Source organism: Pseudonaja textilis, chromosome 3, assembly GCF_049901715.1.
Source record: "Pseudonaja textilis isolate UNSWEBS1 chromosome 3, rPseTex1.2, whole genome shotgun sequence".
Lineage (NCBI taxonomy): Eukaryota > Metazoa > Chordata > Lepidosauria > Squamata > Elapidae > Pseudonaja > Pseudonaja textilis.
Window position 1 is genome coordinate 45786715 of NC_141992.1, and position 27190 is coordinate 45813904.

A 27190-nucleotide genomic window follows, 5' to 3' on the forward strand; every position below is an offset into this window, starting at 1 on the left:
TCTAAGGTCCCTTCCAACTCTGTTATTCTATTCTATTTCTTGTGGCATGTTTTAAATTTGCCTTTTTAAAAATTCCTAGGCTTGTTTTAGGGTATTTTAAATTTGCCTCAATGAAGAATTTTGCATAGCAGAGGCAAACTGAGGTTGCAGTGCACATGCAGAAATCTCATCCAGGTTTTCCAAGTGCCAGACAATGCTGAGGAGGTGGGCTTTGTAAGAATCAATAAAATAAGTGTATGATGCCATCTTTGTTAGAAGAAGAGAAAGGCATGCTGTTTTCCTAAAGAGTTTGAGGGACTGCTTTACTTCACCAGAGCAAAGACTAAATTCTAAAAAATTGCAGAACGCTAAAAATACAGAGCTGTAACAGCATTCAGGTCAGTGTAGAGACTTTCCTAGCAAGATGCATGTTTCCTTTCCCTTATGCAAATTTTAATTGTTTTTTTTCCCTACTACTGTATACATTACAGCAGGAACCCTTTAGTATCTGCTGGTGTTCAATGAGCTTAGAGTTACAGCCCAACATATTTCAACTGGAAGGATCAGGTTGTGGAAGACTGTCAAACAGGAATTTGCTGGGCAGGACAAAAGAAAGAAACTTGTAACATGCCGGGGAGAGAAGGTGTAGATAGAAGGACATGGCTAAAATTACAAAAGGCAGAGGAGTATTTCCAAATCTTGGACGAGGAGAAAAAATTCTTAGTACACTGGGCTGGGCATTGTCCATGAAAGGGTGGCAGCCTCTACGTTTCAGCTGGCACAGGCACAGGAGATGATGACATTAATGAAGAATGTTTCTGGGAGGTAACCAGGTTGAGGGTCGGTTGCTTTAGGAACAGGAAGCTGTTCATCAGAGCCAAGGAAAGGTAGCAGATGGTATGAAGCAGGGTAATTAAAGCAATAAACCTGAAAGGATAATAGCAGAAATGATTTTTGCAATGGGGTGAAATGGCAGTGATACTCAGACTGTTTCATTGGAGCCTTCTAAGAATAGACACGAGCACTTTCAAATCTGAAGACACACCTTGGTCTTGGCATAAAATGAACACTAGACAAGTCACTAGCACAACAATAGCCTCTAGGAAGCCTGAAGATGCAAATAAAATTCAGTTGGAGATCTGATGAATGAATAATGCTGGGGCATTTAGCTGCAGGATATGTTTCCATGAGGCAATTTGCAATCCATCCCACACCCTCCAAAGCTGGAATGTACCAGGACATTCTAACAAATTCAGTCTCTTGTAGTTGCTTCCTCTATAATCTCATCTGTAAAATTGAATTAATGAGTTCCTTCTGTTCCAATGATCTGTGGCTCCAGCTGTTACAGTATTATCATGTGATGCTTTTGCCATTTTAACATGGAGGATTTGAAATTGGCATTTGCATTTTCAACATCTGTCATTCATAACAAGGCATAAGTATGGGTTAAAATGGGCATTCTGTGAGACATTTGCTGTTATATTTTCTCCTCCTCATTAATAGCTCACACATTCTGTTCTGAGAACTGTTTTAGATTTTCTAGTGAAACCACTTCTAGAAAAAAAAACAGATTACCCATAACAATAAGGAAACTTCAATCCAAAAAGAGATCACTCTGGTGAACTGGAAAAACAAATCTGGTCTGGAAAAACAAATCTGGTCACATTGCCAATTTCAAAAGCCGATACAAAAATTTATGCCACCAGATAAAGACTGAATGCACCAATTATCACATTAAACAAGAGGAAAACCTTCGATGCACCAATTCCACCCGCGCTTTCTACAATTTTGTAAATAACAAATTAAAAGACTCAAGGTCCATCCCACCCCTGAAAGGACCTAATGGCTGCAACAATGACACCATTTAAAGCCAACCTCTTTAATACATTCTTTGGCTCAGTATTAGTAAACTGCAATGGATCATGCCCAGTATTTCCTAGCCGAGGCACAGAAAACTACAATGATCTAATACATATTGACTTTACAGAAGACAATGTTGAAAAAGCACTACGCAATCTAAAACCATCTCTACCTATTGGACTGGACAGAATATGTGCCTACTTCTTTAAAAAGCTATCCACTGCCATAGCAGAACCTCTAAGCATAATCTTTGAAAAATCTTTCAGGACCAGTTCCTTGCCTAACCTATGGTCACAAGCCTCGGTCATCCCCATCTTCAAAAAGGGAGACCCCAGCCTAGTTGAAAATTACAGACCAATCTCCTTATGCTGCATCACCTGTAAAGTCATGGAATCAAGTATTAACCAATCCATTATCCTCCACTTAGAGACAAACAACCTACTCTCCAATAAACAATTTGGTTTCAGAAAAAAACTATCCTGTTATCTTCAACTCTTACACTGCAAAAACATATGGACTACACAACTCGATCAGGGCAAAACAATAGACGCAATCTATATAGTCTTCTGTAAAGCCTTTGATTCAGTGGTACATGACAAACTACTCCTAAAACTAAAATCTTATGGTATCTCTGGACAGCTGAATAACTGGACAGAAGCATTCCTGTCAAACAGACAACAAATGGTCAAAATTGGGAGTATCCTATCAAATTCTGTACCTGTCAACAGTGGTGTCCCCCAAGGTAGTGTTCTAGGACCAACTCTCTTCATACTCTACATAAATGACCTCTGTGATCATATTAAGAGCACCTGCATTCTCTTCACTGATGATGTAAAGCTGTTCAGTACCACAGACAACACTGCTACCCTTCAAAAAGATCTTGACTATGTATCAAAATGGTCAAAACAAATGGCAACTTCAAATCTCAACAAATAAATGCTCTGTCTTACATATTGGCAAAAAAATAATAATCAGAAAATAAAATACAGGCTGAATAGTCAAGACCTTGTTCATCTCTAATGATCTAGGGTGCTGGAGCCCACTGTAAGTACATAGCCAAAAAGGCATTAAGAGTTGTTAACCTAATCCTACATAGCTTTTTCTCTGGTAATATCACATTTCTATCTAGAGCATACAAAACAATTGCTAGACCAATATTCAAATACAGCTCATCAGTCTGGAACCCACATAACGTATCTGATATTAACACAGTTGAGAAAGTCCAGAAATATTTCACAAGAAGAGTTCTCCACTCCTCTACTCGTTGTAGAATATCTTATGCCACCAGACTTGAAATTCTAGACCTAGAAAACCTTGAATTACACCATCTTCAGTCTGATCCAAGTATGGTATATAAAATCATACATTGCAATGACTTACCTGTCAATGAATATTTCAGCTTCAACCATAACAATACAAGAGCACACAATAGATACAAACTCAAGGTTAGCCGCACCAAACTTGATTGTAGGAAATACGACTTCAGCAACAGAGTGGTCAATGTCTGGAATACTCTACCTGACTCTGTGGTTTTTTTCCCCAAACCCCAAAAACTTTAACCTTAAACTGTCTACTGTTGACCTCACCCCTTTCCTAAGAGGTCTGTAGGGGGCGTGCATAAGCGCACCAATGTGCCTATCATCCCTGTCCTATTGTTTTATTTTTCTTATATGTACCCATTTCATGTATTCATAACTATGTATATACTTATATCTATTATCTTGTAAGTAATTAACAAATCAAATAAATAAATAAAACAAATAAATAAAAAATCCAGCAGTAATGACTTAGCACTGAAGGATGCTTCACATACCAATGACATCAGCTTGCCTTTGACCAGATTAAGAAACATATGGGTGACTTTTTGACTGAGTGCCCTTGTTATAATGCATATATCTGTACATATATCACAAATACACCAAAAATGGTTTGCACACATCCTAAATTGATAAGGTTCAACCGTTTCATCAGTTTGTTATAATAAGGTTGGCTTCAAATTTATTCCAGATAACATTTTCTGAAGCCTTTCCTACAGTTCCTTAAATTGTAGGGTTTTTCTTCATGATGCCATCACCTTAAGGAAAGTTAGGGATGTATGAAAAATAGAAACACACTTGTCTTGATGGCCTTTCATTTGGATGTAGGATGCAATAGCATTTGTGAAAAGCCTATAGAATAGAATAGAATAGAATAGAATAGAATAGAATAGAATAGAATAGAATAACAGAGTTGGAAGGGACCTTGGAGGTCTTCTAGTCCAACCTCCTGCCTAGGCAGGAAACCGTACACCCCTTCAGACAAATGGTTATCCAACATATTTTTAAAAACTTCCAGTGTTGGAGCATTCACAACTTGAGGCAAGTTGTTCCACTGATTAAATGTTCTAACTGTCAGGAAATTTCTCCTTAGTTGCTTCTCTCCTTGATTAGTTTCCACCCATTGCTTCTTGTCCTGCTCCCAGGTGCTTTGGAGAATAGCTTGACTTCCTCTTCTTTGTGGCAGCCCCGAGATATTGCTATCCTGTCACCCCTATACTTTGGTATTTTTCTGAAGCAAGCGAAGCCAGTGTTTTGGCAGCAGGGTGTCTGGATTTTAGAGAGCAAAAGCGGATGAAGGGAACTATAGACACCCGGATGTTTCAGCAGTATGCATAGCACATAGGGTCAGGCGGTAGAGTGTAAAGAACTGGACTCTGCAGTGAGAAGGGAGTAGGGCAACATGGATTCCTGGTTCTGAAAAGCAAAGTAGTCCAGCAGCTGCAACAATAAATGAAGTCCGCTATGGTCCTAGATGGGAAGCCTTTATTTCATGAAGGAGGTGGGCAAATTCAGAAAGCGGGTTTCAGTCTTGCTGCTGTTCTCATGTTTAAGAAGTTCATGTTCTCATGTTTAGGAAGATGATGATGATAATTAATAATAATAATAATAATAATAATAATAATAATAATAATAATAATAATAATAATAATAATAATTTACTTTTTAATTATGCAGAACTTCCCAAATGTGTATGAATTGAACTTGGCAATATTTTCACTTTTTTGAAAGATGCAGGGGGGGAGAAACTCATAGTAAATGCAGACGAAAGTGTCTTGGTAATCTTTCCTCCCTCCCTCCCTCTGTCACCAGTATATTTTTGATCGTGGAAACTTAAAGGGAGCCTTGAGAATCGTTGATGGTACATGCTATTTCTTTATTTTGAATCAAACATAAATATACAAAAGAGAGTGCCCTATTGCACATGTAACTTTGCACATGTGACTTTAGTTCAAAAAATTATGAGCATCATTAGACAGGAAGCAGCATACTTAAAGAAATATAAGTAAAACTAATATATTCTAATTTAATTTTGAAATAAAGATATATAGACGGTTCAACATAACCAGTAACTGGATTTCAAACAAAGCTAAATGTTACATCCATTAAGCAATATGATATACATTAAGGATAGGAAATTTGTGTTACTGTAAAACTTTTGCAGTTGAAAGAATGCTTGAATGTGTGATGTTGAACATAATTTGCTTTCCTTGAGGGCAAAGTCTATACAAGGATCAGTATTCAGAGGATCTTGGTTTTTCTTCCTATCCTGAAGAGAGGACAGAACAGAATCTGAAGCTTCATTTCAGAAGTTTTTCTTAATTCTTAATTCCCTCTAGATTATCTGGTTTCTATCCAGAGTACTTGTCCAGTGATCTGTATTCCCAAAGAAGAGAATGCCAAGCCACACTGCAAGAACATTACCATGCTAGAAAACTTTCTGTCCCTAGTAAACTGACCAGTCGAGCCAAATGTCTACTGAGCAGAAAGATAATTGTTTTATTTTGTGACTAGGCTGACTTTGTTTTTGGGATTGTCTAGGCTAAATTCCCTCCTCTTGCTCAAAATACAGTACAATCTGGCTCCATGAAGGGTGGGGTGGGGGGATCCACAAGAAACTTCTCACCACCCAAGTTTTGCATTTTTATATACAGCCCCAAAGTGCAGGGAAATTGTCTAGGAAATCATGCATTTTTGCTGTTGGCACTGCTACATGCTTCAGCTGTTTCAGAAAATCAGGTCGCAGCTTCCTTTACCAATGAGGTTGACTCTTTTCACAGACCCAGCTTTGCAAAGAGCCAAACTGCTATGACAGCATCTTTGATGAGGATTGCCAAATGCGCACTGAATAATTTCTTTGCGACCAGTTTGTCCATGTGCACTGCGTGTGTGTGGGGGGTGGAGAGAATGCACCAATGTATATGACTTTGATTACCTGCTACAGCATACAGACACTGTAGTTCAGGGGTGTCAAACTCAAGGCCTAGAAACAGTAAAGGACTGGCCCACAGTGCCTCTGCCAGTGAAAACGGAGTATGTTCAACCTCTGTTTTTGCTGGCAAGGGGCTAGCAAAACAAACTAAAAACAAAACAAAAGGAGAAATGTTCCCTCTTTTGCATTTGAGCATGCAAGAAGGGACAGAAAAGGAGAAAGAGGAAAGACAAAAAAAAGAAGGAAAGATGGAAAGAGAGCAAGGAAGGAAAAATAAGGAAAGAGGGGAAGGAAGAAGAAAGGAGAATGAAGAGGGAAGGAAAAAGAGGAAAAGGAGGAAAAGGAAGGAAGGAAATTATAATGAGAATGAGTGAGGGTCTGAGGGAAGTCCTGCCTTAGTACTTGGCCACCACTAGTGCCCCCAACGTGAGTGATGTTGAGCTGCCCATGCCCAGCCTGCCCATGCCTACCCTGCCCACACACACACACACAAACACACACACACACGGTCAAACATAACCCTGATGCAGCCCTCAATGAAATCAAGTTTGACACCCCGGCTGTAGCTCATCATTTGTGCAATATATGATCAGGAAAGTGTCTTATCTCAGCATGACATTGAAATCTGAAATAATACTTTCAGAAAATACTATATTTTTTAGCCTAAGCTGCCATCCAAGATTGATTTACCTTTCAGGAAAAGTGTTATGCAGCGTCTCTCAACCTTGGTAACTTTAAGCATGCTGGCTAGGGAATTCTGGGAGTTGAAGTCCAGAAATCTTAAAGTTAGAACATTGATGTTCAGTTATCACTGAGATAATTCTGATGAGAGAGTCAGTTCTACAGTTTACCAAGTGTACTAGGTAACACAAAGACTTGTTCTATGCTATTATCAATGTTCCAGGAACATGAACAGTCTAATGTTGCCTGTTTTTCTTGTATGTTGCACAACCCTATTTTTTCTCGGCCCCTTTTTTGTCCAGAAATTTGAGTAACTTTCCCTGCCCTCTCCACACTGTTTACATTTGACCACACTTTGTCCCCTGGCCTTCCTACCAGCTTGTGGCTGGGCAGTGGGCCAGGAGCTTTTCTGACACATAAAAGTGGGATTTAAGAGATAATGTTTTGATTCCAGCAAAAGACATGTAAGATTGTAGACGAGAGCAACAACATTTGAATTTTGTGGCAGGCAGAGGATGACAACATCCAACTGTTGCTGTTTCTCCTGCCAGAACCTCCTCTCATGCTTTTAAGTTTTTGCATTTTTCCTTGTCCAACTGAAGTCTGATAGGCTGAATGAAATTGCTTGCAAGATCCTCCCATGCACTTCTGGTCATACAAGTTGAATCTGTTGCGTCAGTGTGCCCTGTTAATATCAACGTTGGCTTACTATAAGGCTCCACCTGACCCTTGGATTGTAAGCTTGATTGTTGACAATTGAATTTTCCTCTAGAAGGTGGTTCTCAGTCATGCCCCTCCTGTCTTTTTCATCCCTCCCAAAATCTACATATACACTCTCTATGTATGTAGGCCTAGAAATATATGTGCACATAACATTTCCTATTTCAATAGTCCTTAGTGAAGCAAATTAAGTCCAATTCTGTATCATGCTTTGGCTTCTTAAGTTAATGTGAGTTTTCACAGCTCTGCTTGATCAGTGGTATAATCTCTTTGTTGGCATTTTCCTGAAGCTCCCCTTCTCATCTTGATTGGTCATTCTCTTGAAGAACATCCCATTAAGAGCTTAAGGGCAACTCCATCTCCACCTTATTAAAATATTAATATTTAATATTAGTATTTAAATATTACAGTCAGGTTTATGATGCAATACCATTCACCAAAACTAAGCAGTAAAGTGCCAAGCACTGTGAGTTCATGGTTTATATTGTATTCCATAGGAGATAGGCAAGTGGGAAATGGGATTTTGATATAATTATGTTTTATAAATGCTCAAAATAACATGTATAAATTTTTAAAGTGGGGAGGATGCTTTTGCAGGTAATGGCACTACGAAAAAGAGAAATAATCAATTATTCTACTAATGTCGCAAAAATACTAAGATGATTTAGGCTCCTGTAACTGATGGAAATTTCTAAATTCTGAGTATTTATAATTCTGCTTTTGTTCTTTGTAAATCAATTCTTATTAGATATCCCAGATTCTCTTCTGGGGGCTGCATGTTAGACAAACTGGAATGGGTTAAACAAAAACAATAAAATGTAACAATTTGTAATTTGTTAAACAATTTTAGGGTATAGCCTAAAGGCATGACATACCTGTCTGTTACTTTATAACAGACATATACCAAATACCTAAAGGGACGTTATATAGGAAAGAGTAACAACTGACCCAGGGAATCGATGTTTAAGCTACAAAAGGATAAATATTAATTCGGGATGATAGGAACAATTCAACATGGCTTCAGGATGGCAGGTTGAACTAGGCTGCTTTAGGGAATAAAAGTTATAACTTCCCTCCCCTCTTCCAAGAAAATAGAACATCCACCATATAGACTTCCAGAGACCTTCAGGAAATGCAGAACTCTTAATTGTGTTTTTCCCCCCAAGCTGAGGCGTCTGCAGAATCATGGCCATTCATCAAAACAACAAAAACAGCATTGAGCTATTGTGATCTACCCCTTTCATTTGGGCATAACATCACCAATACATGTACAAAATGATGTCTCTGTAAAAGGTCCCTTGTCGTACAGGGACATGGTAAGAATAGCTATTTTAGGAGAAATTCTATTGTTTAGACTGAGGAAATGATTTGATAGCTGGCATTGGTCATCTCAGAGGCCCATAAATGTATTTACTGGCAACTGTGAAGCTGTTTTTATGAAAGGGCTATGGATCTGACCTGTCGTTCTTAATATTTATATGTATGAGCACTTCTGTAGCAATTCTATGTGCTAGCGTTCTTTAAACAGAAGTGCTTCATGATATGAGTGTGACCAAAAAGGGTATCTCCATGATATATTCCAAATCAGGATTGTTTTTTGAGTCATACGTGCAATGCACATAAAAGATAGGTGTAGTTTGATCACACAATTATGATCACCATCTTGACTTTTTAAAATGATTCCCTATGGATTACTCTAGGGTCTAGGACAAAGCATTTCTGAATCATGAAAGTAGCTGTATTGAATCATTAAAGGGCTATGCATCTGTTTCAGAAGTGGCAAAAGTAGATATACAATCCCTTTATTTTGTGCGTGTCTATCTTAGTGTTTCTGCATTTGGTTTTTCTACTCTCACTCCACTCCCATTCCCATCCCCATTTTGTTTTATTTTCTCTCGAACAAATCATTAAGGCTTGGTAAAATTTGTTCTGAATTGAAAATAAAAACGTTTACCCAGTGGCATGGAAGTGTTAATGTTACTGGAACAGGCAGGATTCCAGGAAATGTTGACACAATCTGTTCAAGTGACAGGCATTTTTCTTGGATGTCCACTTTCTCTACTTAGGTAATTACCTAACAGTTTGATTGGTTGTCGACAGGTAATATTCAACAGCAAGTTTGCACATTTGGTAGTCAAGTACTAAATGCCAGTCAGCTGACATATTTTGGCTTTGCATGCATTTGCAATAATGAGAACAGGCAAATGAGCACTGGTAGTTATGTTGTTTGTTTTGCTCTCTCTATCCAGAGATCTGTGGGGTAATCATGCAAACAGACTAATGCTCATTTCAGTGTGATTGCCATGCAAGCTGACTTAATAAATGAAGTTTTTTATTTATACATTTAAGAATTAGATTTGGCTACTGAGTGTTCTTCTCTAAGACTTCTTATTTGAAAATAATACAAAAGCAGCAATATCTATTTTAAACAACATGCCTTAACAACAAACCAGTGATAGCTGTAGCATCAAGAACTTTCCAGAATTGAAAATATACATTTTAGAACAATTCATTCAAAGCTTTAACTTCCCTGATCCCCCTTTTTACTTTCCTTGCTCTCTGGCAGAATAAATACCCAGGTTACTTACAAGCAAAATATATAACAGAATAACAGTGGAAGGGACCTTGGAGAGCTTGTAGTCCAACCCGCTGCACAAGCAGGAGATTCTCTGCCCTTTCAGACAAATGGTTATCCAGTATTTTCTTAAAAACCTCCAGTGATAGATCAACCCACACCTTCTGAAGGCAAGCTGTTCCATTGGCTAATTGTTCTCACTGCTAGGAAATTTCTCCTTGATTAGTTTTCATCCATTGTTTCTTGGAAGATATTCAATCTTGAATTAGTTTGAATCTGTCCTGGTAACCTTTTCTTTTTTTTTAAAGCTGCAAATATTAAGTTACATTCAACTTCCTTATCACTGAACACAAACAAAGTTGAGTGATTTGTATATGTGAGTTGTGTGTGTTATTGTTGGAAATATAACATTCCTAAAAGTTATAATTGTATTCTTACCACACTCAAAGTTTTGGCTTACATTATCTCAGTTGAACTCAAAACCTGTTTTGGTCTACATTCCAACAATGGGAGGGGTCAGAGCCAAAAGCAGGTAGAAGTTATCTGTTTGACTCTTACTTTTGTCCAGGATTTATAGCAGTTGACCTGCTATTGTGCATTCAGCCCTTTAACACAAACCTACCCAAACTGAGGAGAAAGAGTGAGAATCATATTACCACAAAAGGCGGAGGTAGTCTGCTTATACTATATTTACGCCTTTAATAAATCTCAACCAATTATTTCTGTCACCAACACATGAAGAAAATTGCAAATAGTTGTGACCTTCTCTGCACAGGAGGACGCATGTCCTACTTTACAGAAGAAAGGCTTCTATTCAAAAGGCATCCAAAGAACAATTTCTATTTTAAGGTATCCTCTGTCTAAAGAGTTGTCCAATGTAAGTCCAGTTTAAAAATAAACAATTATATAAAGGGAAGAAAAGTGCTTCTCATCAAGTAGCTGGACTGCTACACAGATCATTCAGTCATTGCAGTTTTTATTTTTGTTGGTAATATAAATTTTCTACAGTGTAGAAATTTGCATCTGTACATACAAGCTCTCTCTCCCTCTTCCCCATCAGAAGAGACAGATATAGCCACTCTAGCCAAATCCCACATTCCATTTGAAATGTAGGGATCATGTTAGAAGCTTTTCCAAGGCTCTATTACTCTTATTTTTTCCTGAAACTCTTATAAAAGATTAGTATTTCATCATAGGCTTGCTAACAAAAGGGAACATATATGATATGCCAATGATATTTCTTCATTGTTTTTCTATCTTCTTTCTTTTCACTTGTACATAGTTAATTTAGCACACTCTCATGAGCAGACAATTTGTTTTGTCTACCTGAAATTCTCCATACTAAGCACGTTCCACAGTGCATAGAAAAACCCATAGATAGGTAGCAGGCATCTGGCAACTCACCAGAAACTGTAAGCGGTGTAGCTAAAGATTTTAGCGATAGTTCCATATGATTAATGAAAAGCAGCATTCAGATAGGCATCTGTCTTTGTATTTAGTCATATGGAGTGTAAAGCCATTAGTATTATGGGGCTAAAGTCTTCCTTGAATCAAGTATGAGTCTTGGTGACTGCGAGATCATTGTGCACTTTTCTTGGCAACTATATGTACAGTTTGCTACTATTAATGTGTTTTTGGGGGGAGTTTCTTTTGATTTCCCCATGTAGCCTGTAATCCTGAAGTTTTCTGGTAGTCTCCCATCCATGAATGTAAGGGCCCCTCCCTCCCTGCACCCCAATCACTAAACCAGTAGGTGCTGCCTCCTGCTGTGACAATATGGGTAAATTTTGCAGACATTTAATGACATAGATCTTTTTGCCCCAATGAATGCTATTAATTTCAAGATGTCAAAAGACAACAAAAATGTAGTTGTTTGTGTCTGGAAGATCACAGAATCTTTACAGATAATTTCCAAGATACAAGATGGAAGAAGGATACCTGGACAAGAAATGTTTTCATTATGAGAATTAGTCTAGCAAATGTGGATCTAGCTAATGTCTGCTTTTAGATGCAATTAAGATACAATTAACTGTGGAGTCCCCCCCCCCCATTTCATCCTACTCTTCACCTGCTCATTCTTCTAACCCACATTTCAAGAACAGCCTGCTCTGCATGGTTTTCAAAAGATTATAGTGCAGGTTTTAGTTTCTTGAAGGAAAAGGGTGTTTTATGTCTGGAAAAATGAAAGAGTATGATCAGACTTCGCATGATCCAGAGAAAGGTTGTTTTCACAAGGGTTTTAAGTAGCTGGTTTGCATCACAAACTCATAAATTGCTATATTGGAGCGAACCTTTAATTTAAAAAGAACAGAGAGTGCTTGCAGTGCAATGTGCATGACATTTTTTGTGTGTGAATCTGCTTTTCCTTATCAAACAGCACTGTACATAAGGAGTTAACATGCTTTGGCAGCATAGATGGTAGTTAATGATTGATAGCAAAGATGCCCTAGCGAGTTTTGAAGGAAAGCTTATTCGAGCAACGGATATTGTACAGCTACATAAGAACCAGCAATGTTTGGCTAGCTGATTCAAGATTGGAATTCAGAGAAGGTGAGCAAATGTGTGGGTATATGGCAATATTATTCACAACCAAATACTGATTCCCAGCTTGCTGCCCTTCAAAAATGCTAGAATCAATTCCCAAGACAGAGGCTGACATCTGGAAGGCACCAAGTTGAGTAGTGGATAGCAATATCTGTTATCAAGGCAGAAGGAAGTGTGGAATGCTACCTGTCCTATTTATTATAGTAGCATTATATTTGATGCTCCCTTGCCTGAATGTATATTGGAAGAAGATCTAGATGGTTCCTATGGGCAAGAAACGTCTTTGAAGAACAGAGCCCTGGAATTTGAACCATGTGTTTAAACAAAGAAACATCTCTGGGAGACCCTTCCCCTGGCTTCTTTTAGTTACGTAGGAGGATCAGTGACCACCCAAGCACAGCTGCCTTTCATTGTCTATCTGGCACACTTGTAAGAGGAAAGAGCTCCACATTCTTTTATGGGCTGATCTATAAATCTGAAACGATAGATGCTTATGAACAGCCATGGTTTTAAAAATGCTGCAGCGTTAAGGATCATGAAGCTTCACTTTCTGCTCCAGTATCAGTTGCTGTAAAGGATCTCCTTTACCTCTCAATATTATAACTCATTGCACTCTTTGCTTTGTAATAACTGGTCTCTCCAGAGATACTTAAAAAATAACATACAGCCCATATTTCTGCAAAGGAGTTGAAAAAGAATCAATGCCATTTATATCCAGTTGGTCTCATTTTTTTGAGATGGGTTTACTATTGAAGACCAGGGGTGGGTTTCTACCAGTTCTGTCCACCTCTGTAGAACTGGTAGCTCTGAAGAGCAGCAGACATAGAACCAGTTCTATATCTGCTGATGTTTTTGCCCACCCACCCACCTACCTGGGCTATTACCTGACCCTTATTTCCTGATTTTTTTCAACTTCAGCTACCATATGAGGCACAGCTGCAGTTAAAAAAGCAGGAAAAAAGGGCCTTTTGAAAGGCTGCTTTTCTGCATGCAGCATGCTGATGAATCATTACAGGTGTGCGCTGGCAGCGTGCAGGGAAGCACATCGTAAATTACCGAACTGGTAGTTAACCCTGTCGGATCCCATCCCTGTTGAAGACCTTTATAAAAATGGTCAGATTTGATGAAGTATACCTGTATATTTTTTTCTTCAATGAGCCAGAAGTGATGCCCAGGCTAGATGCTCTTGCCCTCTTGTTTAACATGCATATAATGCTGATGAATGAGGTTATCAATTAGTCTGGGCTAACCATCTTAAGTATGCTGATGATCCCCAATTCTACATCTCAACCTTGGGCTTACCAAGTCTTGCCCCAGTGTCTGAGATTGTGAGTGTCAAGTACAAGATGTCAGGAACGAGGATAGAATTCAAAAGTACTACAAGTTAAATTTCATGCTACCTATACACAAGAATCTGAGCTGCTAACAGTCAAGGCAAATTGGCCCCAAGTAAAAATTAACAGACTTCAAGGGGGACTGGATTTAGGTCTCTTATGGGGCTTTAGAGACTCCAAACTGATGATGGGTTTGACCAGTGGTGGGATTCAAAAAAATTTACTACCTGTTCTGAGGGCATGGTTTGGTGGGCGTGTCTTGGTAAGCATGGCAGGGGAAGGATACTGTAAAATCTCCATTCCCTCCACACTCCTGGGGGAAGGTTATTGCAAAATTCCCCTCCCCTCCCCACTCTGCTATCCTGCTTTCCAGTTCCGTCCTCCTGTGCAGGGCAACAAAAGAAGACCCAGCCAATCAGCTGGGACTCTGGAGGCAGAGAATAGAAGGGAGAGGGGCCAGTCAGAGGTGGTATTTGACTGTACTCCGAAGTATTCAAAATTTCTGCTACTGGTTCTCCAGAATTGGTCAGAACCTGCTGAATAACACCTCTGGGTTTGACCTTGTTCTTGGGCTCAGCCTGATCATCTCCTACATAGGTGTTTGGATGGGAAAGGACTCAAGTTCAATCCTAGAAAGATTGAGTACTATAAAAATTTGGGTTCCTCAATCCTAGAATTTTTCATCTTTAATCTTGGAAGGGGTTGCCATTTCCATTTGAGACTAGAATTCGTCTGAGGTTTTTCTTGGGCTTGCACTTCCTATTTGAAGAACTTTTCAGCTGTGGTGAGGAAGCCTTTCACTCCATCTGATGTTCTGCTGAACCAGGAAGTCCTTCAGACAGTCATTCCTACCTTAGTCACATGTGGGTATTGCAATAAGTTCCATGGGGCTGCCTTTGAAGATCACTTGGAAGATGCAGCTAGCCCACCAGCATAGACACTAAGGAGCATGCCTCAGTTTATCCATCTAATACCGCTGCTCCACAAGCTGCTGTGTTGCCAGTTGACTTCCAGATTCAATTCAAGGTGCTGGTTGCCATCAATAAAGCCCTTTATGACATAGGGCCTGAGTACTTGATAGTTTCTGCATATAGCAATAGCACTTAGATTTACATACACTTCATAGTGCTTTATAGCACTTTCTAAATGGGTTACACAGCATATTGTCCGCAACAATCTCGGTCCCTATTTTACTGACCTTGGAAGGATGGAAGGCTGACAGTCAACCTTGAGCCACTCAAGATCGAACTGCTGACAGTCAGTAGAGTTTGTCTGCAATACTGCATTCCAACCACTGTGCCACCATGATTCTATTCGCTATGATTGAACAGAATTGGCGTGCTCTGGTTCTCATCCATTAAAATGTCATCTGATGGGACCCAGGAAGGAAGTCTTCATTGTTGCAGGTGTCTACCATTCAGAACAGAGGAACATCCTCACAGAGATTTATGTGACTCCCAACTTGAATATGGTTAAACAGTCTTTGAAAAACCAGATTGATCCCTCAGTTTTAGATTAGAGTTGTTTGTTTGCGTTTTATATGATTTTACATCCATATAATGCTGATAAGTGTTTTTAATTTCTTCTGGACATAGATAATTTTTCCTTTTAATATTGTTTTTTGCTTTTTAAAATATTGTATGTCACCCAAAATCTATATGGAATTGGGCAGCCTTAAATATGACAAATACAATAAATTTAATTTCCAATAAGCCACTTACATGAATTTACTCTAGCTTGTCTTGCTAGTCCCACATGGTGTTTAACATTTGTGCCACATCATGTTTACATTGTTCACTAATACTTGGCCAGCAGAAAGCTCTGGGTATGAAATTATTTAACACCAACTAAATTCTCAACACATTTTGAACACATTTGTTTAGGAGACACTATGGTCTGATTTCTCCTCCCCAGTTATTCTAAATGTGACAAATCAATTAAATAATGAAAATGAGATAAAATCAGTGGTTTGTTCAAGTTTGTTCCATAGAAATTGTTTCTTTTTTCAAAAAACTATATGGAGAACAGAAATGGATGTTGATATTGTCTGTCTGTCTAGCTGTCTGTCTGTCTAGTTACCTAGATCTACTTACCTACCTACCTATCATCTATAATCTATCTTAGCAAATGACTCTAGAGTGGAATTGAAGAGACTGTATGGCAAGAAATTTAATTGTTTTCTCTGCCAGGATATGTAGTAATCCCATGTTTCTCCTGCAAATTCAAAATAAAAAGATCTTGAAATTCCCAGTACCCCAAATCTTCTTCCAAATGTTCTAGTCCTTGGAAGTTACCTGGCAAGTGTAAGGATAAGATTTCCTGAAGATTTCCTGAGAAAAAGAGGATATCTATTTCTTGTTCCAAGTATCTATATTTAATTTACATAATTCAATCCACAAAATTTAATCAGATACTGGATTTTAAAAAAAAATTCAAAATCCATATTATTGATGAGGTTGATGATAATGAATGTTATATCCTCAAGGATTTGGAAACATCTCTTGAGAATTTCAACTGGATCCCTTACTGCTTTTATGAAGTTAGTGATTGCATATTTAGTTAGGTTGAGAGCTATTATATACAGATAACTGTTGCTGTTTTAACTATTATTGTTTTAATCACTGCTTTTTTCAGTTACATTTTAATGTTTTTATTCTGAATTCATGTAAAGTGCCAATTGATTACCCAGTGTGTCCTTAGTAAAGGATCCTTTGTCCAGACAATGCTCCTTACTTCTAGGGCATCGCAGGCTGTTTCCATAGGCTGCTCAGCTGATGTTTGGATTAAAGATAAGGGCTTAGTTTTTAAAGCCAATCAGCACAAATTAATACTTGAAGGGTTGTGTGGATAGGTAGCCTGATCATTGGGCTGCAATATTTTCTTTAATGGTAATATGTGTCTTATTTAAATTATCATAACTATTTATAAGCATCAAGTTACATATATCAGTCAGTAAAATCAAATGCTACAAAAATCAATGTTATCTTTTGATCTCTTCTTAGGCAATGGGTTTTCTTTGTGTGTGTGTGTGTGTGTGTGTGTGTGTGTGTGTGTATGTGTGTGTGTGTGTGTGAAAGCAGCAATTTTGTATTAGGTTGGAGGTCAGATTGTTTATTTACCCTGACGTCCATGAAGAAATCTGTCTATTAAATTATGGTAGACTTTCTGATTAAAATTTCATGCCCCCCATTTTTTATTCATTTTCCCAAATCTCTCCTGGATATTGCTTTTCTCTGTTAATTGTCTATATTTCAGGTCAAGTTATACTGTTCTAAGAGTAGGAGGGGAATATCAGTATCTTTATGAAACAACTTATAAACATCAAACTTCTGCCCACAAAATGCAAGAAAATGCTTCAGAGCAAACTTCTCAAATTTAAATGCTGGAGAACAGCAGTTTTCTGTAAGAGAATTATTAATATGTCACTGATAACAGTGCAGGTTTAAAGTCCCTTGTGAACAAAAACTATCCAATTAAAGGGAAGCTTCTCCAGAAGTCACTAGTTCTTCCAAAGATATCCTGACTAAATCTGCCACAATTCTGCACTATGTTCCCTTCAGACACTCAACTCAACTCCATCAGCCCCTCTTAAAGAAGGTTTCCTTTTTTCCTCCCAACTAAAATCTAGGATAGGTTTCTGCAGACAGTTAGGTGGTAGCAATAGCACTTATATACCGCTGCACAGTGCTAAATGGTTTATAGAGTCAGCATATTGCCCCCAGCAATCTGGTTCCTCATTTTACTGACCTTGGAAGGATGGAAGGGTGAGTCAAACTTGAGCCAGTGAGGCTCAAACTTACCACAGAATTAGCCTGCAAAACTGCATTCTAACCACTATGCCACCATGGCTCTTAAATTCCTGGATCCTGCTGTTCAAATGCCTTTTTCCATTTCCAAAAGAACCTCAGAGTGAGGGGTGTAGCATTATTCCAGGGCAATGTGGAAAATTAAAGCCCAGTGACACTGTACGATCCATTGAGGAAATACAGCTATCAGGAATTCACACAAAATATAACTTATTGGATTGGAGTGTCAGCAAATCTTAGACATATAGGCAGCAGAAGTATCCATTGTGAAATCCAAATTTAAAAGAAAAGTCTACTCTTTCCTAATTCTTTCTCCCATCTTCCTTCCCCCACACACATCTGTCCTGGGTATAAAAATGAAAGCTGCATGAAGGAATGTATCTAATCAAGGAGTTCAGGAAGAGGCCACTGTAGTGGGTGAGTAAACTATGCAAACAATGATTTTCTACCTCCCTTTTCTGATGATTTTGTGATCCATAAGCAGTGCAGGAATGTAGCTGATATTTCAGAGTCTGATTTAACACACATTGTTCTTAACTATCTCACTGAAGTTCTCATGATCTTGCAACTGACTTAATCTTAGTAAGTAGCCTGTGGAATGCATGAACTGAACATTTAGAAAAGGAAAAACAGTTTCACTGCATGACTTGAACCTTCTTCTGCTGTATAAACAACTAATATTTTGTATTATTTGTACTGGAGAACTGAAAACAGAGAAGAATTTGTGGTACAATACTTAAAATGGGTTTGGTTTTGCTTATGAAAAAAAATAAAATGTCTTCTGTCAATGGGAAATTTTGGAGACCACCTAGAAGGCTAGAGACTTCCAAAGGAGGCTGAGTGGGTGGCCAACCAACTTCAACCTTCTCAGACTGTCTTTCAGATACGAGTTCTTGTTGGTTTCAAACACTACATAGTGAAATTTTCACAACCCAAACAGCAGCCTAATTCGGTGACAGTGAGAAGCAAATCAAAACAGAATAAGATTCCTCTCCCAATTGCCAGTATATTTTGACCCCGTCAAATAGAATGATTCACCACTGTTATGAATGGAGTAACTAATGTAATTTTCCCTATGAGGTAAACTGCCAGTATCAGCCACATTTTCCAATTAGGCAAGAAATCCTTTTTGGATAATGAGACAAAAACAATTCTAAGATTTTATAGTCTATGGCAAAATTAGTACTAATTAGTACAAGCTGAATCCAAGGAAACTGCCAAATAACAGCTGTATAAACTTTGCGCAAGGAAACAATTGTCTGGACAAGCTCTTTATTGACTCCTTCAAAGAAGCTGTGGAACAACATGGAACAGAACTGAAGATAAACTCTACTTTGAGTCAGACTCAATTCCTAGTGAATTTATAATTATAAAGCATCATTATAGAAATGGTTTGCCTTTGCCATCTTTTTTCTTTTCCTCCTTAGGAAAAAGTTTTGCTATATTTTTAGGATTTGCTACTCTTTTCCCATCTAAGTATTAACCAAAATTGATGCTATTTTATGTTTTCAATCACCCAGAGTACATGTATTGAGACAGGATTGGGCATTTTTACTTTCCAGTTTATTGCAGTCCATAAAGAAAAATCATTATAGGATCAACTTCTTAAATGTAGCTGTCACATTAGCTTCTCTAAAGCCACATTCTCAACGATGATGAGCAAATCTTTGTACAACCCATTCCTTTCCAGAATGATTATGGCATCAGTGATAAGTTGTTGCACTTCAACTTTACAAATAAATATTGAAGCAATTTTCCAACATAAACTTGGGAACAATTGTTTTCTGTGAAGAAAAAGACAGTATAATAAAGAATCCCTGATCAAACCAATGTCCAATGCTATTACGGAACTCTGATCTCCATTGTGCTGCATTGGTAGCATCTATTATCATTCCATATTAATAGATTTCTTTTTATTTTATCCAGAAAATAAATATTTTAAGTCAACAGATATTTTGGATTCAGTTTATAAAAGAAACACCTTTCTAGATTTTTAGATGAATGAGGAAATAAATAATATAAATTTGCATGAAGTTACCCTATACTTAAGATAGAGAACTAGTTGCCTCCCAGATACAGTACATTGGACTACAACTTTCACAATATTTTGTCAGTGGTTTGCTGATGCTAAATTTAAATCCAAAACAATACTATCGTGTCTACTCCTGTCTTGTAATAAATCAGCTTGTTGTCCCAAAGGACAACTTTTCAAGAGGCAACTGGACTTTCTTGTTATTCTTTGAAGACGTTTTGTTTCTCATCTAAGAAGCTTCTTCAGTTCTTGTTCAAAGAATAACAAGAAAGTCCAGTTGCCTCTTAAAAAAGCACCTTTGGGACAACCATGACCTAGATCTTGCCAACTTTAAGACTTGTGGACTTCAACTCCCGGAGTTAAAGTCCACAAATCTTAAAGTTGGCAAGGTCAGAGACCTTTGACCTAGATGACTGATAATCGCCATTAAAATCACATTGTTGTATTGTCTGAAGCTTTACAAATATAAAGTACAATGCCTTAGCTACTGGCAAAAGCCTTCATACAAACTTATAGGCCTCTCTCCTCCATCATTTCCAAAATGACAAAAATGTTTTTATTTTAAAAGTTCACTTTGTTACCAGAACCCACTTATCGGCAAAGCTTGTGCTGTATCACTGACCTAAAACTTTCCATGTCATTTTATCTATTTTAAAACAAATACCTAAAATTATGATAGGCTTAATCTTAGAAGGAGAGCAAGTTTGGGATAGAAGTTAAGACATTAGATTAGAAATTGCGAGACCGTGAGTTCTAGTCAGGGGTGGGATTTAAATTTTTTAACAACCGGTTCTGTGGGCATGGCTTAGGTGGTGGGTATGGCTTGATGGTAATCTGACTGGTGGACATAGCTTGGTGGTCATGTTATTGCTGGATGTGGCCAATTCAATATCATTCACATTGAGGCACACATCTCCTCGCCTGGCCTCTCATGACTGTGGGGATGCTGCAACAGTCATAAGTGTGAAAAATGGTCATAAGTCACTTTTTTCAGTGTCATTGTAATTTTAAATGGTCACTCCACACAAACAAAGTACCAGCAAAGTAGGGGAAAGAAAACTGCAGAGACGTTCCTGAGACAGGAAGTCGACTCCTGCCAAAAATGTAATAAGGGTTAACGGAGAGGCAGTTTCTGTAAGCAACACCAGAATGTTTCCTTCCTGCCTTCCTTACAGGATCAGGCCAGTTATTTCTTCTAACAACTGGTTCTCCGAACTGCTTAGAATGTTAACAACCGGTTCTAGCAAAAAGGTGCGAACTGATAGAATCCCACCCCTGGTTTTAGTCCTGCCTTAGGCACAAAGCCAGCTGGGTGACCTTGGGTTAGTTATTCTCTCTGAGCCCTAGGAACCACTTCCAAAAAACCTTCCCAAGAAAATTTGTTGAGACTTGTCCAGGCAGAAATTAATTATCATCAATTATTATATTAATTATATGCAATTGAAGAGAAGAAAGTTTAGAAGAGAAAAGAAATAAGCTTAGAAGAGGAAACATAAAATAATATTTTTAAAGGAACAATTGTTTTATTCAAATGCAGATTTTACCATGATCCATTATACCTAGCCACATTTTTGTCAATTGGATGTTCAGTCCTAGAAAATGCAAACATTGCTCAGATCCTTCTTATTTGTAATATCAAGTTTACTTGAATATAATAATTAAATTAATAAAATTGGCCAATATTGAGGCTGAAGCCTTGGTACAAAGAGCACAAACTACAACATTTTTAAAGGTCAGACTCAACTAAAACAAACAGATGGCGACCCTTCAGAAATACACCAGGCTAAGCAACCTGGTAACAGATTAAAATAATTACTCTCTTGCTTCTTCCTGTTCCATTCCCTGATTTTTCAAATAGTGGATGTGTGCCAAAGGTGCCCACATAATAAAAACAGAAATATGCTAAGGTTCTTTCCTGTACCTTTGGTTTGGTTAGAGAGCTTTTTTTTTTTTTTTTTGCTTTGAAGAATTGCAGCAAAATTCCCAGGAGGAAGCAGATCAGAATTATGTATCATGTTCTTACCTTCTTCTTTCGTATCAAAAAGAAATGGTGAACATGCTGCATGGTGTATTGAAACTATGTTATTATTTTTGTTGTGATATAATTGTTATTGTGTCAAATTCTCCCACATTCAATTTCCAGGAGGTGTCATTCCATTAAAACCAACCAAAGTAAAATGAGGCTGTAGAACCATAGAATGGAGCAATTTTGAGACTCTCAGACCCAAAAGCACAGGTGTTTGTGTGTGTGTGTGAGAGTGAGAGAGAGAGAGAGAGGCAATAATGTTGTGCAATAATCACAAAGGATGAAGGAGAAGATGTTATACTTGACTATAATTATCATGGAATTTGGCAGTTGTTTCCATTCTAAAGCTTAGTTATTCCAGCAGATGGATGTTTGAAATTCTGTTGAAGTGTTCAGTATCTAAACCAGACTCCTTCCTTGTAAGACTATTAGCCATGAGAATGCTCTTTCAGAACCAGCTTTGGATGAGACTTCAGTCAATTTTTGGCAAGTTGCATTTTCCCGGGACAGTACAATTGTCTGAAAGCTATTTATATTTTAGTAAGATCAGCAAATAACCCTGCCATTTTAGGCCATTGTTTTGTTTTTAAACATATAAATATAAAGTATAAATAAAATATAATTAAAGTTTACTATTAACTCTCAATTGGGTGGGAATGTTGACATTTACTATATTGCAATGTAGTAAAACTGAAGTTTAAATGAACTGATAATACATCATTTCTGATGTGTTAATATATTCTGTAGAAAAAGTCATTGGACAATAAATATATTGTTTCTCATTGGCAAAGAAGAATAAAATTAAGTAAATGTAAAACAAAACTGCCTGATATTATGAATGCATTTCTTAAGGACTAATTACTTGTGACAGTTTATGTCTTAGTTGTTTTATTTATTTAATTTAGAATATTTATAACCTGCCTCTAGAGTGCATGCAGCAATCTTAAAAAGTCTGTCTGTCTGTCTGTCTGTCTGTCTATCTATCTCCCTCCCTCCCTCCCTCCTCTCTCTCCAGCTAAATCTAGAACTTTCTTGAATATAAAAATAACACAGAAAGCCATGTAAAATCTCCAGTAAAACCCAGTTACTTACTTGGGTTCAAGAATTCCTGTCTTCCTCCTTCTCCACAATGATAAGTTTTTTTTAACAAAAATATCTTTTGAATTCTTGGAATAAGTATGCATCTTTAGCTTATAGATGTTATTGGCTGGACCCTATTAGATTTCTTCTAATTTAAATCAGCACAAATATCTAATAAATATCTAAGGAGTTAAAAGAGAAAGGCTATATACTCTGTGTGTGTGTGTGTGTGTGTGTATAGATATAGAGATAGATAGATAGATAGATAGATAGATAGATAGATAGATAGATAGATAGATAGATAGATAGATAGCCTTTCTCTTTTATATATAGCCCACCAAGCCACGCCCACAGAACTGGTAGTAAAAATATTTGAATCCCACCACTGATGTGTGTGTATGTATGTATGTGTGTGTATGTGTGTTGGTGTGTCTGTGTGTTTCTGTGTGTGTCCCATTCTTATTAGAGCAGGAAAATCAAGAAATCAGCTTTTCAAACCACCTAGTTCTATAGCAGCCTCCTCTCTGACTGCTTCCAGCCTTGACTGTCAAGAGCCCTTGGAAATGGAAATGGAACACACTGAAAAAAGCCTCCTCCTTCTCAGGGTTTATCGGTCAGTTAAAACGTACATGAATCCTAACGCTGCTATTCCCAGCTTGATTGAGACAAACGTCTTGAAACTATTCCGTAGAGAATCCTTTGACACAGAATTGTGGCTGCAATTCGTCAGCTCCTGATTTGTTGGATCAGCCAGCATGCCAGGTTGTTTGTGGAATTCAACAGCAGGGCTAGTGAAAGATTTGGCTCCGAGATATGGGCTGTTATGTAAAAAGAACATAAGTGCCTTCCCTGGAGGAGGCAGACTGTGGCAACAGGGTCTTGATCCTTCAACAGCATCCCCCTGGGGTTATGAAATCCTGATTTGGAAGGAGAAATCATGCTGCAGCATGCTCTTTTCTCTTGTGAAAATGAACGGGGGGGGGGGGACAAGGAGACATGAAACATGCTATGAGCAAGAAGTAGCTTGAATGTTATACGCAGACAATGCGCCAATGTTACCGAAAGATACTGAAGCAGAGAGTAATAATGTAGGCCTGAGATAAGAATGAAACAGCAGGCAATCAGATGCTTCTTTATTATTGAATGTTCGCAGAATATAATAAATCCTTCATCTCCCTCCTTGTGTTCTGTGGATTGCTTCCTCTGTCTGCCGTAGACAAAGCCTGCCTTTTGAGCTGTCAACCAGTTTATCAAGCTCCAGAGGCAGTCTTGGGAAAGGGGCCTTTTTCTTAGTAGATTTATTCCTTCAATGTGCTGCCCAAGTCTATATTCCTCTTGTTCAAGGAGGCAGGAGCTGGGCAGATGTGTTTAGATTGGGACCAGGTGGAGAGGGGATGTTATAACTTCACAAACCTCTCTACAGAGGTGGAAGATTTTCTCCCTTACAGATTTCATCTCGTGAAATAATGGCACTGGGTTAAGTTAATTGTTACAGACACCCCAAAACAGGTCATGAGACTGTTAGTTTCAATACTGTATTTCTATAAAGCTTTATTTATAGAGTCTAGTGTTTACTCTTTCCTTGCACTGTGTCATCAAATTGATTAATTGCTTTGAGGGAAAACAATAGCAAGGAGCAAAAGCATATGAAGAGGCTACCCAATAATTCATGCATATCTCTAAATGTAAAATTATGCCTTTTAAATTATTTTAGTTTGAAAGTAGTTTGGTAACAAAGGATCAGTGTGTAAAAGATCCCTATATATATTGCTTTATTCTCATGGTTTATTAATTATTACCTGCCTTGAGCAATGGGAATAATATGGCAGGATAGAAATTTTCATACTTCTTTCTAATATTTCTTTCCAAAAGAAGCCTCTTAAAATTAATTGGTATAATCATAATTAACACATAGTGATACATACATCAAGGTAAAGTGATATTTGCTAACCCTTAAGGAGTGGTATAAGTATACCGGACAAAGCTAAAACTAACAGCAAATAGTATACACTTAAGCCAAGGATTACAACTGGGTAGGGGTCCCACTGCAAAACGAGTGTATAGATTAAAAGAGCAGGTGAAGATATAGTCACAATTTAACTTAATTTAATTTTAACAGATAATTAATATTTATATTTACTAAAACATTTTAGTATAAAATTACAAGGAGAAAAACAAAATGCATTCATATGAAGGACACAAACCATTGTGAACAAGACAGATTTTTAAAAATTGGAACAAAACTGCATCAATTAGTAGAAGTTATACAATTCTAATTATAGCTACATAAAATTTCCTACAGATCAGTTTGTAAAGCATGAATTGAATATCAAGCACACAGAATCATATTATCCAGTCTTTCCTTTATGTTGATAGACAGAATGTTCAAAGGCTGAGAGCTAACACAGTACATCAAGTAAAGCTTTGACATCTGATACCAACATCTGATACCAACATCTGATAACCTTTTGGCATTTAACCAGTGTTCTTTGTGAATGCACATATTATAATTTTTTCAAGTATATTTTAGTAACATATTAAAATGGTTAAATCTTGGCTTTCTTCTAAGACTTCAGTTTACCTTAGTAAAAATACTCAACTAATAAAGAATTAACAAAGTTTGTGACCAAAGGTTTGTTTTTTGATAGCTTGTTGGTTTCCAGAGGGCACTTGGGAAGTTTCCCAGCTTTCCTGCATGTTGCTTGGTTCAGTGCCTGATGGGCCACTGGCATCAGGAGGTGAATTGAGTAAGGATTCTATTGTCCCTAAGTGGCCACTTTCTGAGTACCATTCCTGACTTATGCCTTGATTTAATGAGACCCTCCAGCAAATGAAGTCCCAGAAATTATACCTGGATCAGAGACATTTATCATGTAGCCACTGTGACCAATTTGCACAGCACTTTGTTAACAAAAACATTGAGATTCACACGGGCAAGTCTGCAGGAATGAATGGTTTGCATTATCTTGTCCTGTCTGGCAGTCTGGGGTTCTTTTATGGTGTGTGAGCCCTGAGGAAGTGGATAAGATACTATCTAATCTATGTTTCGTGACATGTAGGTTAGTCTCTTATCCAACCTGAAAGAGTGAATGGCTTTTGATACTGTTGACCACATTATCTTATTGGATCATGTGCAGAGGTTGAGGATTTGGACATTGTTTTGTAGTGGTATTGCTCCTTCCTCTCTGGATGGTTGCAGTCTGTTATAGTTAGGGAGCGCGGTGGCTTTTGTGGTTAGGCCACTGGGATGACAGTCAGCAGGCTCATGTTCAAGATCCAGTTGCTGCCACGTGATGGGGTAAACTCTCATCACTCAGGTCCAGCTCTTGCTGACTCAGCAGTTTGAAAGCAGGAGACCAAGTAGATAGATGGGTACCACTTTGGTGGGCAACTTAAAGGGGACATGAAAGAAGTCCCCAACAGGGCATCCCCCAAGCAAGGATGATGTTGCTGTTCAATCCTTTCAACCCGGAAGTGCTTCCGTGCTCCTGACATGAATGTAATAGTAGTCTCTTATAGTAGGAAGAAATGTTCAGCCTGGTAGCCTTTCACTTCACTTCACAAGCACTTCACTTCAAAGGGGTTGTTCCTCACATACACAAACACACTTTTTAACATCTGCATGAAACTGATAAGGGAAATGATCTGGCCATTTGTGATTTTGTGTTCTTTCTATACTCCTGATTTCTGCTTGAACTGGTGGAAGCCAGGGTTATGGGGACCTTTTAAGCTATTGCCATATAATTGTAAAACCCTTCAGTGGTTTGTCACCTGGAAACCTACAGGATCATGTCCTCCAAGCAGTCTTTTCCTAGCCTTTTAGATTATGCATGGAGGAACTCTTTTTGGTCCTTGTGTGCAAATGACAGGAGAGCTGTTAAAAAGTGTTGTTTCTCCATAGCAGTGCTAATACAATGGGCTCATCATTGAAATGAGTCTAGTCCCCTCCTTGGTGGCTTTTAGGAAATTATTCAACACTATGCTTTTTGAAGAGTAAGATTTCATTAAAATTACCAGTGCCTTTTGTTGTTCTTATTTTTCTCTCTTACTTTGATTTTATTTGAGGGTTTTGGATTTTATATTATTTATTTCTCTTGCTTTCATTGCAAGATTGTAACCACTGAGAATTACAAGATTAAAACACTATAAATATCAAATAAACCTTAAGATTTATTACATTTCCAACATAAGAAGTTTGATAACAAATCTTTATAAGAAATCAACTGAAAAGTCCTATAAACCCAAATAATGTTTTCCCATGAATTAATCTTTTCTTAAGACTGTGAGAAACATATTTAATATTTT

At 37.8% G+C, this 27190-nt stretch overlaps 1 protein-coding gene across 10 annotated transcripts in view; it reads left to right on the forward strand.

Annotated features, from left to right (window-relative positions):
- PLEKHA6 (pleckstrin homology domain containing A6) overlaps positions 1 to 27190 on the forward strand; it is a 193093-nt gene that overhangs the window by 83443 nt on the left and 82460 nt on the right. The window contains exon 1 of one of the 10 annotated variants that reach the window (XM_087929465.1): positions 18095 to 18164. The exons of the other annotated variants lie outside the window; for them this stretch is intronic. The gene's annotated coding sequence lies outside the window, so the exon portion shown is untranslated. Of the gene's footprint in view, positions 1 to 18094; positions 18165 to 27190 lie in introns of those variants that run through there. 10 annotated transcript variants of the gene reach the window in all.